Here is an 18,860-nt window from a genome sequence, read left to right as displayed (position 1 = left end):
AGCAAGATTTTCGTAATCTATATAAGATTTGATTCTTCGTTGATTAAGGAAATTATGATTTTTTTTTATTAAATGCGTAGTCTGCCTCGATTGCTATGTCCGTTATTTCGCTATAAATCAACCTCTTCTGTTCCATTATTTTCATCACTCCTACATCTTCTTCCTTATTTCATACCTTTAAAAGATTGTGAAAATGCTTCATCCAGTTCTGATCCTTGATCTCATTCTGACTATCACCACAATTATCCTTCTATTCCAACTCCCACCGGAGAAATCTATTTACTTCTACTTCGCTCTTGGGGTAGTGGTTTTCATAATCTTTCCTTGTATCTGTCTTTCTATAATTATTGACATCTACGGTTAATGATCTCTTCTATTTGCTGTGATTTTTACTCCTCTTTATATTTCGAAGCTTTGTGTTATTGTTTTCTCTTCTCGACTTTGTGTGAAGAAAGTAATGGTCCAGAATTCGTAGGTATGAAGTTTCGGATGAACATAACTAATGTTCTAAGAAAGAAATGGTAATAGCATGATCTGACTTGTTAAATTACCATAAAATTACGGAAAAGACCAAATCATCAAGAAAAATATTTTCTTGATATGTTTAGAGGTTAAATAGAATGAAAGAGTTATGTAACATGGCACATGATAAGGGTATGATCTGTGAACCTTTATCACGTTCCATTAGAAACTCAGCATAACTTACTGTAATATAACCACGTTGGCCAGATGTCATTATATTATACTAACTCATGCTTCAATTCTCAACACTTCTCCAAAAACATTCATAATATAAACTCGAATGTTTCAGAAGTTTAGAAACTAAAACAGTTTCCTTTATGATGTAACATAGATAGCCCAAAGAGATAAATAATCTAGGGCAATGATAGCTATGAAGATATCTTCAGAACATCTCGAGGAATTTTATACCCAAAGATACGATGATATTTTATAATTTTAAAATATCTAGAATCAAAAAATGATGCAGAAAATTTGTCTGCAAAGGTTTAGAATAAGGAGCAAGGTGTTTGCTAAAGACTTCAGCAGACACTGAATCATTTGGATTCTTTGAAGGCAGGTTTAATCTTTGTGATTTGTCCACAGCCTCTTTCATGGTTTGCTCAACCGTTTTCCAGTACCAAATTTTCTCATTTTCTGAGCTTTTTCAACACACTATTCTTTATCATCAAACTTTCAACTGTTAAGGTCGTTTAAAATTTTTGCTGCTTCATCAGCTTTTTCAAAATTCCGAGGAATGATTCATAAATTGAAGTGCTTTTCAGAAATTCACAATTGAAGTACGTAAGCCTAGGAGATAGAAGTTATATGTATATGTATAACTGTTGATGCTGCAAAATTCGAATATGATGATTGATGCTTCCCGGTATTTGGTATGGCAATTATCGTTAGAAGATGTAGACGAGTACATGATAGGGTTTCAATGAATAAATATAGTTATTTTTTGGAGAGACTTAAGTCACGGGTTAAAGAAGTTGCTGGTACGTTTACTGTTAATATGGTAGAATATAAAAGATTCTCCGGTAACAATGACATACAGGGCAACACATATATCAAGGTTATAATAAGGCTAATCTGAATGAAAAGTCGAAGTTGACTTGTTGGAAGGGTGATAACACTGGATACCTTGAAAAGGAATTGCAAGGTTATTTTCGGTAATAACAACGCCAATGGATCACAGATTCGTGTTAAACTTCTGTTTATGTTCCGGGAGTTTTCCAGGTGTATAACTATATGCATAAATCTTTCTTTTCATAGATAATGTGTGGTTGGATTATTCCTCTCGATTGTTTCTTAATTAAGGTGATTTCAAGAATCATGAAGGGTTTGAACGTAGATTGTAATTGTCAACATACATATGATGTTCTAGAATTTTGAATGATACAAATATTTTTCTAGGTTTTATGAATAGAAGTGATGCTCTAGCACAGTTTTGCAGTCAAAGTATAGTTTTGAAAGATGTAGGGATTTAAGAGTGATGATATCTGTTATATCTTGACTTGGATTCTGGATTCTGGATTCTGATCTGTTTAAAATCAGAATATGTAATTGAATTTGTATGAAATGATTGTGTATCGTTGTGAAGGTAGTGAGTATAGTTAATGATTTTTGAATCTAAATTGAAGAATGTACAGTGTAACATATTAATTGTGAACTTATATATTTCCCGGGTATTACCTACCCGTTAAAAATTTCACAAGTAATATTAAGAATTTTACTACAGCCTATATGAAAATATATATATATATATATATATATATTCTTCGGATGTAATACGGATTTAATGAGTTAATATACTATTAAACTCATTTGATTTTTGGCTGGAACTGGAAATGAATAATCTATAAAATATTAGAGATTACATAATCTTAGCGGAGTATTTCACTAATGTAATCAATACTTCATTATCTATTCTTATTGATATTCCTCGGTGAAGGATGTTGGTGCTCATGGAATTCTTGTGAAACTACAAGGTACGAATGATGTTTGTTGGAAAGTTTCGAGTACATCGAAAATGAAAGTATAAATTCAAACATGTAAATGATAATACACTTGGTTTATTATGAAATGAAATTCATTGAGTTGCAACAGAGATTATAGTTAACGATGGTTAAGTCGTTAATAAGGATGTACATCATAGCATATTAGTAATATGAATTAATCGAGTAGTACTTATCCATAAAAATTCATACGTAATAGCTTAGTACAGAAAGATATATTATGGTTTCCAAAATTCATATATATATAATATATAAATTCTTTGGAAATAATGAGTTAATACTCTATAACTCATTATTTCAATATAGCCATTGGTGATTGTGTTATCGATATCGTCGGTGGTTATGGAGCTGGTAGAGGTTGTGGTGCTATAGGTGTTGCTGGTGTTGGTGATACTGATGGTGATGCTGGTGATACCACTGGTGGCGCTTGTACAACAAATCTAGCTTGTAAATCACACATCATTCTTGTCAGGGTTTCCTCTATCATCTCTATCCATCTACTCATCTGGTTTACAGTTAGAACTAGAATAAGTAATCTCTAAAACTTTTAGAAACTACATATTCTCTGCAGAATATTTCTTCAATGAAGTGATGAATTAAAACTTCATCGTTTATTGTTGTTGGTACTCCTTAGTACCTATGGTGCGTATGATGTTGATGCCCGAGGTACAGATTGTGATGTTGAGGCGTGTGATGTGGTTGTGGTTGTTGGTGGTGGTAATGATACTGTTGGTGTTGATGGTGGTACTGTTGATGCCGGTGATGCTGCTGGTGCTTGTGGTATTGAGGCTTACGATGTGGATGTTGTTGGTGGTACTGGTGTTGTTGCTGGTGCTTGTAATCTTTGCACCATATTCTCCAACACCATTACTCGAGCGCGAAGATTGTTGACTTCTTCTATTACACCGGGATGATTGGCGGTTCGAACAAGCGGATGAATAAGATTTAGAATAGTAGATGTTACGTAATCGTTGTGAGCTATTCTGGAAATAAAGGTTAAAATGGTGTTACGGATTGGTTCGCTGGTAAGTGCTTCAGGTTCTTCGCCCAGAGGGAAATGTGGTGGATGGAAAGGATCACCTTCTTCATGTCTCCAATGATTAAGTAGATTACGAACCCATCCCCAATTCATTCATAATAGATGATGTCTAATTGGTTGATCCATTCCGGTTATGCTGCTTTCAGAGCTCAGGTAGAAATCCATATCAAAATAGCTGTCGAAATCTGAGGAACTCGAACTAGATGCGGGATCCATCTTGTATAATCAGGGAAATGATTTTTGATATGAAATAAATTATAGGACTTAGATTGGTATTCTTCAATACATAATTTACATATGTATATATAATATCAAAATCCCATAATTTACGGAGTAATCTTTGGAAGATGTCAGGCAAAGTTTACAGTAACAGTTATGCTAAGATATGAATTCGTCTGTATACTATCTATGCAATAAATACAGGAAAACATGTCTAGACTTAAGAATGATAAGTATGTACTTTCCGACAAGAAATGATAAGCAAAAATCGGTAAAAACAAATACGGTCATAGTCCAGACTCACTAATGCATCCTAACAATTACCAGTTAAACACACTAATGAAAATTCTAGTTCCCTATGACCTCAAGCTCGGATACCAACTGTAATGACCCCATCAAAATCGCTATCAACGCGGTACATTATTCATTGATTTCATAGTGAGGTTTTGACCTCTACATGATACGTTTTGTACACATTGCATTCTTTTGAAAAGGCACATCATAAATGAATATCTAATTTCAAGGTTTTTGACATCTGATGATTTCTACATATAGACAATCACCGTAAATAATAGTTTACAATAATACATCCGTTGATAATGCAGTCAAAATAAGATACATAGTGATGATTTTGTGAATGCAAAGTTTTCTCGAATAAAGCATGTATGACTCCATGCACATAGCTTGTATAACGTATAAGCAAACATTGAAAGACTTCTAGGGACCTGAGAATAAACATGCTTAAAAGTGTCAACACAAAGGTTGGTGAGTTCATAGTTTTAATATTGCGCATACTCTGTATATAAAGGTGGATCACGAGATTTCAGTTATTTCATCCAAAACGTTTATCAAAATATTCTACGAAATTGAGCACCCTGGTAACTAAACTTAACGTATATATAATAAGTACCCTTGTTTTAACAAACATGCAACCAACATGTACAATACACGTAAACCAACGTGTACTAAACTCAAATAGCATACGTTCGCTTTATAGTTCAGGCTAGGGTCTCTATACCTGGAACGGATGGGGATGTCAAGCCCTATTGATCCATATACAACTACTCGCCCTCACCAGTTCTTATAACTGGCAGTTACTAGTTACCAAAGCTAAGGGATTTTCAGTTCAAACTCAGTGTAGAATTTAGTATGTACTTGATGTCAAAGCTAAGGTATACGAAATAGTTTATATTTTACTAGGAAAAACTATTAAATACGATACAATTTTACACAAGATATTTATTTATTTATAGAATGGATATACTTAAACCTTGCTACAACACTTATAGACAGTGTACCTAATCGTACAGTAGTGTAGTTTTTAGTAAGTCCGGTTCGTTCCACAGGGAAATCTTTAAACAAAGCTGAACGCTATATTAATTTACTTTTATAAAAATACAAATATATATATAAGTAATATTATTATTATAAAGGGGGGTTTTTACCGTTTAATGACCGGTTTGTCGATTTTAAGACTTTAGTCGCAGTTAAAACCTAATGTAAAATATAAAATAAATACAAGACTTAAATTAAAGCGTAAAGTAAATAACGATAATGAAATTGCGAATAATAAAAGTGCGATAAAATAAACTTGCGATAATTAAAAAGGACGATAATTAAAAGTGCAATTAAATAACAATAAATAAAAGTGCGATAATTAGAAGTGCAATTAAATATAAAATAAAGGAAATTAAATATGAAATAAAAGAATTATGCTTATTTAAACTTCCGTAATCATGATGTTTGACGTGTTGATTTTAGTTTTATGCCCATGGGTTAATTGTCCTTTGTCCTGGATTATTTAATATGTCCGTCTGGTTTTTTCCATAACAGTCCATCAGTCATAAATATAAAGTGTGAGTGTCCTCGTCAAATTATTCTTATACCCGAAGTTAAATATTCCAACTAATTGGGGATTCGAATTGTAACAAGGTTTTAATACTTTGTTTAATGAATACACCAGGTTATCGACTGCGTGTAAACCAAGGTTTTACTACTTTGTTAACAATTACACCAATTACCCTTGAATGTAATTTCACCCCTGTTTTAATTATTCTAGTGGCTATTAATCCATTCCTGTGTCCGGTTAAATGAACGATTATTCGTACATATAAATACCCCGCCCATCGTGTCCGATTGAGTGTATATGGTAATTTATAGGGACGCCCAATTGTAAATCTTTATATTAACATTAACAAACTTTCATTTAGTTAAACAAATATAAAGCCCATTAATAGCCCATAGTCTAATTTCCACAAGTGTCGTTCTTTTGTCCAAACCCCAATTATGGTACAAAGCCCAATTACCCAATTTTAGTAATTAGCCCAACATCATGATTACTTCGTTTTAAATAAGCATAATAATAACTTAGCTACGAGACATTAATATAAAAAGGTTGAACATAACTTACAATAATTAAAAATAGCGTAGCGTTACACGGACAGAATTTTGACTTACACCCTTACAATATTCGCTAACATACCCTTATTATTAGAATTATAATTAAAATTAAAATTAAAATATAAATTATATATATATATATCGTATGAATGAGGAGAAAAAAAAGATTTTTTATTTGCGATCAGAATTCGGTTGGCTTTATAGGCAGTTTTTCAATTTGGGGCTCCGCGACTCGCGGCATATTTTGCCTTCAAACTCCGCGAGTCGCGGAGTTTGAAATTCCAGCTCACACTTTGGAGTCTTTCTCTGCCGACGGTTTTTTATTTATAAATATAATATATATATAATTAATATAATTAATTATATATTATATTATATTTATATACATAGTTAACTTGTAATTTTTAGTCCGTTGCGTCGAGCGTTAAGAGTTGACTCTGGTCCCGGTTCCGGATTTTCGAACGTCCTTGCGTACAATTTAATATCTTGTACTTTGCGTTTTGAATCTTGTACTCTTGTAATTTCGAGACGTTTCTTATCAATAATTGGAACCTTTTTGATTGTCTTTTGTACTTTTGAGCTTTTTGGTCGTTTGCGTCTTCAATTCGTCGAATCTGTCTTTTGTCTTCACCTTTTATTATTTAAACGAATATCATTTGTAAATAGAACAATTGCAACTAAAAGCTTGTCTTTCTTGAGGAATAATGCTATGAAATATATGTTCGTTTTTAGCATTATCAAATATTCCCACACTTGAGCGTTGCTTGTCCTCAAGCAATATCATCTTTGAAATAATAGAATCACTTCTTTATTCTTCACACTTTGTACATCAGTGATTTTCTATACGGCGGTATAAACAATGGTAGTAACGATATGGTTTACAGTCCCACATGACTATAAAAATTTAGATCCATTAAGGAAATTGGATCTTTATGAAAACATTTGATCTTTTAAAAATTAAATCTAGTTTTTACCCTAGACAAGTTTTCCGGGATAACCCTTTACCGGTGTTTGCAAAATATTTTTGTGGGCTTGGTGGGTTTCAGTTTTGAAAATTTTAGCTCAAAACTTATGGTTTTGTGTCACCCACTTGCTAACCTTGTATTTGGAAAGCAACACGTCCAGTTTACTTGTCCCGTATATTACCTTTCGGTAAACTACCGTCCGGTTGAAAGGAAAGCGTTGAACAAGCAACTGTTAAGGCAATGTCCCCTGACATGCTTTTAATTATGGTCTATAACGTGTCGGACGCAATTACTATCCTTGGTAGGAGCGATAGTAAAGCTCACCCTTATAATTTTTTGGTATGGCACAAGGTCCTGTCTTTGACCACTATGCAACCACCGTTCTTACGGTTGACACCCGTTTTAGTTCAGGTGACCTAATGAATTTCAGGTGAATTCCTAGGATTTTACGTTCAATGGTAATGAACGCATTGAAAATAGGGTTTTCAGAAAACAAATCGGTTTGTAATTTTGATCAAAATATTTTCTCGTTCAAGCTCGAGTTTAGATATCATTGAATTCCATGAGTTTGTAATTCTCAATCTTTAAGGTCAATCTCTAGGATTGAGTAATATCAGTCTTAAAAGCTGATTTTTAATCTTTAAGGAGATTATCCTTTCTGGGGATCTGATTCATTAGTCTTGTCCAGCTAATTTGCATGGTGCCCCCCATTGTACGAGATAAATCCTTCTCATGGTTAGGATAAATCTGACCACTTGGCGACCCTGTTTAATGCTGAGGTCCGTGGATTTCCTGCTGATTTTAGTGATGACTTTTCTAGATTTTTCGTCAACCTACAGCTGGTCTGGACGACAACTTCATGACCTAAATCAAGAAGCGCGTGTCTTTTTCGGAAGACTTTACTTCCTTTTAATGATGGAATTGATTCATCTTGTAGATCCATCTCTTCTTTTCTTTCATCGGGTAAAACAGTTTAGTTTAGTCCAAAGCAAAAGTATTTTCAGTTATTTGTTACAGATATATGTGACATATGTTTAAGATAACTTGGTAAATTTTCCCACACTTGGCTTTTATTTTCCTTTTTATCGTCCTCTATTCCATTTTAAATGAATTTTAACATTTTAGTTTGTTTCTCAATTTATGTCCTTTCCGAGGTAACAATAATTTCGGTGTTAAAACCTAGTTTTATCGTTCATAAATATGTATAAACATGATTTTGAATTCATTTAATTGAAAATTTTGAAAAATTTTACTAGAATTGGGTAGTCAGTATATAAGACTAGGGCTGTTCTTTTTTATCAGAGAGCACTAGATTCTAATACAACTACTGCTTTACTAGTATTTTTAATGGTAACCAAGTGTTTAAGATAAAAATTTTAAAATCCGAAAGAATTTAACCCCTTCCCACACTTAAGATCTTGCAATGCCCTCATTTGCAAGAAATCGGTAACAATTTAAATTATTGAGGGTGATTTGTGTGAAAATGATTAAATTTTACCAAAGTTTCCAAATATATTGGCGTTTGTTTGCTGAATGATAAATGGTGCACATCATTTGTTCATTCCGTCTTGTTGTTATTTCACATTTATTTTGCATCTTGTCGTCAAAATTAGTTGCTTTTGCTGAACTTAATGCCAGTCTTTGAAAATGCGTTGTTTTACCCTGTTGTGTACATAAGATAAACTGCAAACATATATACATATTTTTGAAGTTTGGTATATTACCCCACATTCAAAAATTATTAAAATCTAAGAATAAAAGTTAGACAATTATAAAAATGATTACAATATTAACAAAAGTATTAAACGTATCAATAATTACAAATTACAAAAAAAAAAAATAAATAAGTAAACTAAGGATGATATTGGTACCAATAGGGGTTCCAGGCATAACCATAGGTGCTATAGAATGCTTCGGCAGGGTCATACGTAGGATACGGTGGCTGCATCTCTATAGACCAGGGAGGGAAGATGGGTTTCGGTGTAGGAATATAGTTTCTACCTATATGTTGGCAATGAGCTATGATTTGGTTTCCTGAGAAGCTATAAACCTTTGCATTTCTTGCATCTCATTCCCCCCTCCTACATTACCTTGCTGTTGGTTTCTCTCCACCTGTGGATGTCTACCATGGTATCGTACTGCAGCGTTATTTCGCCTCTTCAAAACTTTCGCACCATGGTATACATTTAAACCTATAGTATCGCGGGGTTCTGGTTCTTCTACTAATAATCCCCCCCGACTTATATCCACACCGAGATATTCACCAATCAAAGTAATAAAAATACCACCTCCTATTATGCTATGCGGTCGCATCCCCCGAACCATAGCTGATAAATAATAACCCACACAATACGGTACACTTACAGCGCTTTGTGGGTCTCGAATACACATATGGTAAAACAAATCCTGTTCATTTACTTTTTCCTTGTTCTTACCCCTTTGTGTAATCGAATTAGCTAAAAACCTATGTATCACTCTTAATTCGGCTCTATCTATATCCAAATAAGAGTAATTTCCCCCTTTGAAACGGTGATGGCTTGTCATTTGACTCCACACACCGTGTGTATCAAAATTTTCATCTATCTTTCTACCGTTTAGTATCAATCCTCTACAATCGGCAGACGCTAACTCCTCAGGCGTATATATACATAAAGCCTGAGCCATGTCCAGTAAAGACATGTGGCGCATCGAACCGCCTAACAAAAATCTAATAAAAGAACGATCGGTTAAACTAGCTACCCGATCATTCAACTCTATACTACATAACAATTCTTCACACCATACTTTATATACAGGTCTACGCATGGTGAATAAACGTACCCAGTCATTAAAAGAAGAATTACCATACCTCTGTACAAGTAATTCCCTAATTGGCCCGGCCAATTCTACAGCTTCTAAGGGTCCCCATTCTATGACCCTCGGTACCTCAACAACCTTAGAATGAAGGGTATGCAAACCCCTTTGATATTTTGGATAATCTATCCAAAGTCTGTCAAATCTCAGGTTTGGGTGCAACTCTTCCAAGTGCATATCAGAAAAGGTCATGACTGGATGAGGTATATCCTGCTTGTAGTAGTTATCCACCTCCTGTTGTTCCAAATTCTCAGCAGGAGCATTGCGGGCTTGGGATGAAGATTCACCCCTTTCATTCTGCAAAACACATCAAACACAATTTTTTTTGTGCATCCAAATATGCATTAGTGTCAGCAAAATCATCAATCAAAATAATTACAATGACATTATCAATTTATATCAAACTTAAGCTCATTTTCACATTTTTATCAAATCTACACTTTTTCAAATAAGCATATACGAAAATGTTCGCCAAGTTCATAAGCATTCAACTCAAATAACATGTCAAAATAATCATTACTAGCAATTAAACAAGTCTCAAATGGCATTATCTTTCAAAAATCAAGTTCATGAATTTTTAGACTTGAAAAAGTCCACTTTAATTCTCAAAATCATATTTAGGCTCAAAGTTTGGATCATTTAACTACCTAAACATGTTACACTACTTAATTTAGCAACAATTCATGACAAAAATCGGCCATAACCTGTTTATATCAAAAAGCCCCAAATTTGCTCAAGAACACAAACCCTAGATTATTCAAAATTTGAAGTTTAAGGCTTCTAATCATGTTAAACAGCATCAATCTAGGTTATACAAGCATAATACATAAACAATTTAAGCCTAATTACACTAAAAAGCATCAAAATCAAATTGGAAAAAAATTGACTCAAGAACACCAAATTTCGGATTAAATGGTGTTTAGGTGTAGAAATTTACCGTTTTTCTTGAGTAATTCTTAGATAGCATCCTTCTCAACATGATTTTAGCAAAAGATTTGGTGATTAACGGTTAAAAATTGTGATTTTGGGGTGTATTTTTCGTGTATTTTCGGGGTTTTTTCGCTGTGTTCTTCGCAGTGTGTTTTTGTGGGGAGTAAACTGATCTGTTTTTACGTTTTATTTTTTTTCTGGGTTTTGGTCCCTCCACGAGTCGCGGAGATTTCCCTTTCAAACTCCGCGAGTCGCGGAGTTTGCTTTTTTTTTTTTTTTATATATAATCTTTAACTTATAAAATAATTAAGTAATTAATTTTAAAATTTTGTTTCCCTTGTTATTTAGAACGAGGTCGTTTCGGATCGATGTCCTAGTCCGTCCCTCGACAAAATTTTAAAATTTGTCTTTTTGTAGCGATTGTTTTAAAAGCTAAGATTTTTGGGGTTTTTTTTTTTAATGTTTTTGGCATACTTTAATTCAATAAGATTAAAAATAATGATAATAAAAGTTCTCGTCCCTCCCTCGGGTAAAGCAATTTCGGTTCAAAGACCTAGTCTTCAACTTACGACGAATTTTAAAAATCATATTTTTAACTTAATGAGATAGAGTAAATTTTTGTTTTTAAATTCACACAACTTAAATATAAAATTCAAAAATAATATTAAAAATTCACACCAAACTTAAAATTTAAAATGCATAAAATTAAAAATTCATATTTTAAAAATTAAAAGTTCACACCAAACTTAATTTAAAAATTTATAAATTCATACCAAACTTATATTAATTTTTCAAATATTTACAATTTTAAATATATTATTTTTACAAAGTTTACAATATTAATTTAAGATTTAAATATTAATATTAAAAACATGGTAAGAATAAAATTAAAAATCTTTTTGTCTTTTTATCCCACTTTAATCAATCAAATATTATCAAAAATATGCGCCCCTCTTTTCGGTAAAGTAATTTCGGTTCCAAGACCTAATTTAACTCATGACGAATTTTTAAAATATTTTGGGTTGATTGTTTAAAGATATTTATACCTTAAGAATAAACGTTAAATTTCGCAGTGATGTAATAAATTTTTGAATGAAATCAATAATTTCGGTCGCCAAACCTAATTTTATTCAATACCAATTTAATACTTTTTAGCGAACAAATTAGCGTTTATTATCAAAAGGTTAAAAATAAAAATAAAATAAAAACTGTACAGACATACCTGTGAAATAGATTTCTTAGTTATATGATCTATCCCATTCATAAGATAGTCGGTTTAATTGATTTTCCATGGCTACATAGGCGTAACCTCGAGCATTCAGTGTCTTTTCTTCTAAACATATGAACGGTCCGTCTCTGCATAAAGTAACAAATTCGGTATTTGAATAGGTTTGAGTATTTGAACATTTACCTCCATGTGACCATTTTCCGCATTTGTGACATCTTTCTAGGTGTCGTGCTCTTCTTTTCGCTGCGGATTTTGATTTTCTTTTACCAAATTGTAACTTATTATCTTCGCATCTGGATTCTTTTCTAACTCCGTCCATTCTTTCTCTGATTACCGATACTAATTCACTCGGTAGTATGTCATTATTTCTTTTAGTGATCAAAGCGTGTAGCATTAGACCATGGTTTAGTTCACAGGCAGTCTTCATTTCGTAAAAACCTAAAAAAATTAAAAATTCAGAATGGGGGGAGAAGACTAGTTCTTTAGGGTCTGCTAGGGAAAGACCATTCGGGTTCCATTTTCGAGAACTACACAAAAACAGACAATCTAACTCTAACAGAAATACATATTATCCTTTAAAGACTTGATTCTCCCCATACTTAGTTAGCTGTGGTGTCGAAATTGTGATTAACTTCGTTGTCGACTTCCATCGGACCATGTATGTAACGTTTAACTCTGTGACCATTAACTTTAAATTCAATTCCATTTGAATTTATCAATTCTATCGTTCCGTATGGGAAAACTCTTTTGACTATGAATGGTCCAGACCATCTTGATTTCAATTTTCCAGGAAATAGCTTGAATCGTGAATTGAAAAGAAGAACTCTGTCTCCTTCTTTAAATTCTTTTGAACTTCTGATTCTTTTATCATGCCATTTCTTCGTTCTTTCTTTATAGATTAACGAATTTTCGTATGCTTCATGTCTTAATTCTTCTAATTCGTTTAGTTGACTTAATCGTAGACGTCCGGCTTTATGTAAATCAAGATTACATGTTTTCAAAGCCCAAAATGCTTTGTGTTCAATTTCTACTGGAAGATGACATGCTTTTCCATAAACAAGTCTAAAAGGTGTGGTTCCAATTGGAGTTTTGTAGGCTGTTCTAAAAGCCCAGAGTGCATCCTCCAATTTAATGGACCATTCCTTCGGATTTGATCCTACGGTTTTCTCTAGAATACGTTTTAAAGCTCGGTTGGTATTTTCAACTTGTCCACTTGTTTGTGGATGATATGCGGTGGAGATTTTATGAGTTACTCCATATCTTTTAAGGACTTTCTCAAGTTGATTATTACAGAAATGAGTAACCCGATCACTTATTAAAGCTTTCGGTGTTCCAAACCTTGCAAAAAGACGTTTTAAAAAGTTGACTACAACTCGTGCATCGTTAGTTGGGAGAGCTTGTGCTTCCGCCCATTTAGATACATAATCAATGGCTACGAGTATATATAGATTATTATTAGATTTTGGAAATGGACCCATAAAGTCAATACCCCAAATGTCAAATACTTCACATACTTGGATGACATTTTGTGGCATTTCATCACGTTGACTTATTTTTCCGGCCCTTTGACATGCATCACAGGATTTGCAAAGAAGGTGTGCGTCTTTGTAAATTGTAGGCCAATAGAATCCAGCTTCATAAACTTTTCTTGCTGTTAGTTGAGGCCCATAATGCCCTCCTGTTGGTCCTGTGTGACAATGGTTTAATATTTTACTAGCTTCATCTCCAAATACACATCGGCGTATTATTCCATCGGGACAACTTTTAAACAGATGTGGATCTACCCAGAAATAGTGTTTTATATCACTGAAGAATTTCTTTCGTCTTTGGTACGATAATCCTTTTTCAAGGAATCCACAAACTAAGTAGTTTGCATAGTCTGCAAACCATGGGATTTCTTTATAATCTATCTTCAATAGATATTCATCAGGAAAGTTGTCTTGTATGGCCGATTCATTTAGAACTTCTAATTCGGGATTTTCAAGACGAGAAAGATGATCAGCGGCGAGATTTTCTGCTCCTCTTTTATCTCGGATTTCAATATCAAACTCTTGTAAGAGTAAGATCCAACGGATTAATCTTGGTTTAGCATCTTGTTTTGAAAATAGGTATCTAAGAGCAGAATGGTCGGTATAGACCACCGTTTTTGCTAGAACGAGATATGATCGAAATTTGTCAAAAGCAAAGACAATAGCAAGGAGTTCTTTTTCAGTAGTTGTATAGTTTGTTTGTGCTCCTTGTAACGTCTTACTAGCATAATATATAGGTTGAAATCATTTTTCAATCCTTTGTCCTAAAACGGCTCCCATTGCAAAATCACTTGCATCGCACATTAGTTCAAATGGTAGATTCCAATTTGGTGTTATCATGATCGGTGCATTAGTGAGTTTCTCTTTAAGAATATTAAAAGATTTGATACACTCATCTGAAAAGATGAATGGAGCATCCTTTTCTAGGAGTTTATTCATAGGAGTGGCAATTTTAGAAAAATCTTTTATGAAACGTCGGTAAAAACCGGCATGCCCTAGAAAACTCCTAACTCCTCTAACATTTGTGGGATGTGGAAGTTTAGCAATTACATCTACTTTAGCTCTATCCACTTCAATTCCTTCTTTTGAAATTTTATGTCCAAGAACGATGCCTTCTTTAACCATGAAATGGCATTTCTCCCAATTAAGTACTAGATTTGATTTTTCGCATCTAATTAGCATTCGTTCCAGATTAACTAGACATGATTTAAATGTATCACCGAAGACTGAAAAGTCATCCATGAATACTTCCATGCATTCTTCTATCATGTCGTGAAAAATCGCCATCATACACCTTTGAAAGGTTGCAGGGGCGTTGCAAAGTCCAAATGGCATGCGTTTGTAAGCAAAAGTACCATAAGGGCACGTGAATGTGGTTTTCTCTTGGTCCTCGGGTGCTATTGGAATTTGAAAATATCCGGAAAATCCATCTAGAAAACAATAGTAGCTATTTCCGGCTAATCTTTCCAACATTTGATCAATGAAAGGTAAGGGAAAGTGATCTTTTCTGGTGGCGTCATTTAATTTTCTATAATCAATACATACACGCCATCCTGTTACAGTCCTAGTAGGAATAAGCTCATTTTTCTCATTTGTAATGACAGTCATGCCACCCTTCTTAGGCACGCATTGAACTGGGCTTACCCATGGACTATCAGAAATTGGATATATCAAACCTGCATCTAGCAGTTTAATAATCTCTTTCTTAACTACATCTTGCATATTAGGATTTAGTCTTCGTTGGCGTTGCACATACGTTTTATGACCTTCTTCCATAAGGATTTTATGTGTGCAATACGAAGGACTTATTCCTTTAATATCATGAATCTTCCATGCAATGGCTGGTTTATGAGCTTTCAACACAGAAATGAGTTGTGATTTCTCATTTTCAGTAAGAGAAGACGATATTATTACAGGTAATTCAGATTCACCATGTAAATAAGCGTATTCCAAATGGTTTGGAAGTGGCTTTAACTCTAATTTCGGAGGTTCTTCTATCGATGATTTATATCGATATCTGTCTTCTTCTTTTAGCATTTGAATTTCTTCTGTTGTTGGTTCATATCCATTAGCTATAAGTGTAGCTAACATTTCAGCTTCATCAATTGGTTCATTACCTTCTCCTAAAGAACATTCTCCTGTTCCTTGTAATTCTGGAAATTCTTCTAATAATTCTGCATGTGCATCTATAGTTTGAATATAATAACATGTATCATCTGCAGATTGTGGTTGTTGCATTGCTCTATCAACTGAAAAGGTAACACTCTCATCCTCTATACTTAGGGTCAGTTTCTTACCGAACACGTCTATCATTGCTTTAGCCGTGTTTAAGAATGGTCTTCCTAATATGAGAGGAACTTGAGAATCTTCTTCCATGTCCAGAACAACAAAATCTACTGGAAATACTAAAGTACCAACTTTAACTAGCATGTTCTCCATTATCCCTCTAGGATATTTTATTGATCTATCGGCTAGTTGTATGCTTATTCTGGTTGGTTTCAATTCTCCAAGGTCTAGTTTAGTGTATAGTGAATACGACATTAGATTTATACTAGCACCTAAGTCTGCCAATGCTTCTATTGAACTAAGACTACCCAGAAAACATGGAATTGTGAAACTTCCTGGATCAGATAATTTTTCTGGTATCTTATTCAACAGCACTGCTGAACAATTAGCATTCATAGTAACAGCCGAGAGTTCTTCCATTTTCTTTCTATTTGAGATTAGATCTTTCAAGAATTTAGCATATCTTGGCATTCCTGAAATCACATCAATGAAAGGAAGATTTACATTTATCTGTTTAAACATATCCAAGAATTTGGATTGCTCGGCTTCAAGTTTCTCTTTCTTCATTTTACTCGGGTAAGGAAGTGGTGGTTGATATGGTTAAACATAAGGTTTAGCCTTAGCTGTGTTATCTTTATTAATCTTTTCAACTACCGGTTCTTTTTCCTTATCTTGATCAGGTTGTGGTTCTTGTGGAGTAGGAATAGCTTTATCAGAAGTTACAGGTATTTCAGGTGGTTTAAGTGTTGTACCACTTCTTGTGGTAATAGCTTTAGCTGTTTCATTCCGGGGGTTAGCATTTGTATCACTAGGTAGACTTCCCGGTTTTCTTTCACCTATTAACCTTGCTAGGTTACTTACTTCTTGTTCCAGATTTTGAATAGAAGCTTGTTGATTTCTAAATGCTTGAGCATTTTGTTCATTGGTTTGTTTCTGAGAGGTGAAAAACTGCGTTTGAGTTTCAACTAGCTTCGTCATCATATCTTCTAAATTCGGCTTTTTATCATCGGTTTGTTGTGGTGGTTTGTTTTGAAAATTCGGTCTTTGCTGATTGTAATTATTATTGGATACTTGTTGATTGCTAGGACCTTGTTGGTTGTTGTATGGAATATTTCAGTTATAATTCTGGTTTTGATTGTAAATCGGTCTTGGCGGTTGATAATTATTCTGATAATTATTTCCAGGCCTTTGGTTTATGTATGAAATATTCTCTCTTTGTTCCATTGTTAATTCAATACTGAGACAATCTTTTGTCAAATGTGGTCCTCCACACTGCTCACAACTAATTCGTATTGAGTGAATATCCTTAGTCATATTTTCCATTCGTCTTTCCACAGCATCTATCTTTGCGGAAATGAAATCTAAGTCATGGCTAGAATTGGCTCTAGCTGCTTTAGATGATCTAATGATGTCTTTTTCTTGGTGCCACTCATGTGAGTGGGAAGCAGTGTTATCAATAATTTTGTAAGCATCAGTTTCGGTTTTCTTCATAATAGAACCACCAGCTGCTATATCTATGTCTTTCCTTGTAGTGATGTCGCATCCTTGGTAGAATATTTGTACTATTTGACAGGTGTCTAAACCATGTTGCGGACATCCTCTTAACAACTTTCCATATCTTGTCCATGCCTCATATAGAGTTTCATTTGGTTTCTGTGTAAACGTAACAATTTCTGCTTGAAGTCTTACGGTTTTAGATGCAGGAAAGAATTGTTTAAGAAATTTGTCAACTAAAACGTCCCATGTATCGATCGCCCCTTCAGGTAACGATTCTAACCAATCTTTGGCTTCTCCCTTTAAAGTCCAGGGAAATAACATGAGATATATCTGTTCATCCTCCACTTCTCGTATTTTAAATAATGTGCAGATCCTATTAAAGGTACGTAGATGTTCATTTGGATCTTCCTTAGGCGCACCACTAAATTGGCATTGATTAGTCACCATGTGTAGAATTTGTCCTTTGATTTCATAATCTGGCGCATTAATGTCTGGATGAGTAATTGCGTGACCTTGGCCAGTGCGTTTAGCTCTCATTCGGTCTTCCATACTTAAAGGTTCCAGATTCTCCATAATTGAATTTGTTGAATCGGTATCACTAGATGATTCTTATTTAATGGTTCGTTCCTCAACAATCTCTGTTTGAATTATTGGTGGTTCCGGAGGAAAGTTTAGTGGTTCAGGATCTACGAACCGTTCCTGAATATTTTCCGGATTCTCAATTGTGAGGTCGGGTTCAAAAAATGGATTATCGGAAATTTGAACTGAAGTACTTGGTCGACTGGATGATGATTCTAAAGAAAAATCAACGGCGGTTATATTTGCTAAATGTCTTGATCGAGTTACAGGTAGTGAACGTACAAAAGGTGGTGAACGTCTTGCTCGGTGCATTCACTGAATATCCTATTAGTTTTAAAAAGGAAAGAAAAATTATAATAAGTTATCCAACCAATAGACTTTTCTGATTTTGCCCACGTTTTGAATAGCCAAAAGATGCAGCAGAGGGGCAGGATTCGTTTGGTCTCAATATAATTGAGGACTGTTTGGCTCCAATAACCCGGTCCACGTACAAATCCAACTATTACTACGAACCAGAAAATTTTGATGTCTATCAATTTAACCACTTAAAATAAATTTTCGTAATTTTAAGAAATTTAGATAAGAAGTAGAATAAAAATCTATGTCCTAAAAACTAGAATAGCGAGAAATAAGAAAGAAAAAGAGTTCGTCGAAAAAGGTCGAAAAAGAAAAATGGTTGAAAAATAAAAGGTGACGAAAAAAAATAAAAGAAACTTATAAAACTTAAAAATACTTGACTAACCTAACCTTATTACTACAACTAACTTAAAATTATAATCGCAAATTGAGATTACTAATTGGAATGATAATTGATAC

Source organism: Rutidosis leptorrhynchoides, chromosome 6 (assembly GCF_046630445.1).
Source record: "Rutidosis leptorrhynchoides isolate AG116_Rl617_1_P2 chromosome 6, CSIRO_AGI_Rlap_v1, whole genome shotgun sequence".
Lineage (NCBI taxonomy): Eukaryota > Viridiplantae > Streptophyta > Magnoliopsida > Asterales > Asteraceae > Rutidosis > Rutidosis leptorrhynchoides.
This window is presented reverse-complemented; position numbering follows the sequence as displayed.